The sequence below is a fragment of the Propithecus coquereli genome, unplaced genomic scaffold (genome assembly GCF_000956105.1).
Source record: "Propithecus coquereli isolate 6110/MARCELLA unplaced genomic scaffold, Pcoq_1.0 Scaffold246, whole genome shotgun sequence".
NCBI lineage: Eukaryota > Metazoa > Chordata > Mammalia > Primates > Indriidae > Propithecus > Propithecus coquereli.
Window position 1 is genome coordinate 2,328,667 of NW_012148019.1, and position 2,557 is coordinate 2,331,223.

Genomic DNA, 2,557 nt, shown 5'->3' on the forward strand with positions numbered 1-2,557 from the left:
GAAATTATTCTTCCATCATTTCAGTGTTCTTATTTTGGTTGGTATCGATTGCTAGAGAGCTGGTGTTCCCTTTTGGGGGTGTCCTTTCAGTTTGATTCTTCATGCTTCCAGAGTTCTTTCACTGATTCCTTCCCATCTCGAGCAGCTGTTGCTTCTTACCTTTGGATTTTCGTTTAGGTAATGACAATCCCAGTTTAGTCTCTGAGCCAGTAGGTGGTGTTTGTGTGTGAAAATCGACCACACCCTGTATGAAGAGTCAGTAGATGCAGTAAAAGCACGAAAATTGACCTCCTTGTCAATAGGTGGCGCTTGCTGAGAGAGCAGGCTGCAGTGTTGTTTTTGGTCCTGTAAGCATCTCTAATTCCTCTGGAGAGGCACTCCAGTGCCTCAGGTGGTGGTTGGGGCCCTGGGATATCCAGGTGTGTCCTTATTGTCCACTTCAGCAGGGGCCAGTGGGGGAATGAGGCTGGGAGGGGCTGGGTTGGGTGAGCCTACCCTCAAGCCCCACAGACGCTTTCAGTAGGGGTCAAAGGTCTTTTCACTGCAAAGCTGCCAGGGAGATGCTGAAGTGGCCCCACTCAACCAAAAAGTCTGCATGTGAGGGAGGGGCTGCGTGAGACCTGCAGTCTGGCAGTCTGGAGCAAGCCTCACTCCCTTCCACCCTTCCCTATTCTGATTTTTCTTCTAGGCCTCTGCTGGCAGGCAGGACCTCAGGCCAGCTGAGCTCCCCATGATTGTGATGTAGGCCAGGAGGTTCCCTGCCCAAGATCACAGCCTGAACTGGGAGCTTGGCCCTCCTGTGGGAGAGGGGAGGTGCCCTTTAAGCTCACTGCAACTAGAACCCACTCTGATCTGCCCCCGAAGGCACACACACCTCAGTAGATTAGTTCACAAATATCCTTTCTGTGCCCCCAGGCAGTACGATCGGGACCTGGGTGTACAGGATCTGGCCTGCAGGTTTGTCCCCTGGGCCCTGGAGATCAATCCCTGACCATGCCAAGGAGAAGAATACTGATCCCAGTCACCCATTGGGTGCCCAAGTTGGATCAATGTTTCTCTGCCTTGGGGTTTTCCCCACTTGCTGGAGTCATTTGTCAGGCAGCACCAGGGAGGGCCAGCAGATAGGGAGCTCACGGTCCCAGCACCCCTCCGTCCAGTGCAGGGCGCCAAAAGGAAAAGCTCCATTTCCTGTGGATGCCTCTGGGTGGTGGCTAAATTGTCTCTCTCAGCAGCTGCGGGTAGGGGAGGGAAAGGGGAGAATGAAGCAATATGGTGCGTGCTGATCGGCTCAGGTCTGTGGGGTGGGAGGTGCCCTGAGGGACCTGGGAGCCTGTGCCCTGTCCCCAAGAGGCACTCTACTCACTGGTGGCAGCAGTCTTTGGGCTGGTATTGGCAGGTCTCTCCAGCAGCTCAGGAGCCCGCCATCAGTCCGAGATGCACGGGAGGGGAATTTTAACCATTCTACCTACCCTTGTCGCTGGTCTCTGAGCCTCTCGGTGCTTAGTCCCTGCTGATGCCTTTCTCCTTCCAGTTCTGCTCCGCAACCTCTTCCCATGGAGTCTCCTGTAGGTTCAGGCACCCTTCCTTCTGACTTTTATCCAATCTATGTTTGTCTTCCTGTTTGTTTTGTTTTTCGCTTTCATCTGAAATCTCTCCTTGCAGAAATGCTCTGGCTGGAGGTGTTTCTCGTCTGCCATCTTGCCTCTCTCTCATCTGCAGTTTCTTTCCTCAGTGTTTCATAATTCTCATAGAGATCTTTCATCTCCTCGGTTAAGTATATTCCTAAGCATTTTATTTTCTTTGTAGTTATTGTGAACAGTATTGAGTCTTTCATTTAACTGTCAGCTCAACTATTATTGGTACACAGAAATGCTACTGATTTTTGTACCTTGATTTTGTAACCTGAGATTTGGCTGGATTTATTTATCAATTCCAGGAGTCTCTTGGTGGAATCTTTGGGATTTTCTAGATACAAGATCCTACCATCAACAAAAAGCAATAGTTTGACCTCTCTTTCCCAAATTGGATACACTTTATTTCTTTCTCTTATAGCTCTGGCTAGGACTTCAGTACTATGTTGAATAGAATAGAAGTGGTGACAGTGGGCACCCTTGTCTTGTTCCAGTTCATGCTGGGGAATGCTTTCACCTTTTACTGATTCTATATGATGTTGGCTGTGGGTCTGCCATATGGCTTTCATAATTTTTAGATATATTCCTTCTCTGCCTAGTTTGTTGCAGGTTTTTATCATGAAAGGGTGCTGAATTTTGTTGAATGCTTTTTCTGCATCTATTGAGATGATCATATGGTCTTTGTTTTTGCTTATTTATGTGGTGAATCATGTTTATGTGGTGAATCACAATAATAGTCTTGGTGGATTATTTTTTTGATGTGCTGTTGGATTCAGTTTGCTGGTATCTTGTTGAGGATTTTTGCATGTGTATTCATAAGGAATATTGGTCTGTAGTTTTATTTTTTTGTTGTGTCCTTTCCTGACTTTGATATCAAGGTGATATACTGGCTTTGTAGAATCAGTTGGGGAAGATTCCCTCCTCCT

At 47.8% G+C, this 2,557-nt stretch overlaps 1 protein-coding gene across 2 annotated transcripts in view; it reads left to right on the plus strand.

Moving 5' to 3' along the window:
- TDRD5 (tudor domain containing 5) overlaps positions 1-2,557 on the plus strand; it is a 126,212-nt gene that overhangs the window by 96,394 nt on the left and 27,261 nt on the right. The window lies entirely within an intron of this gene.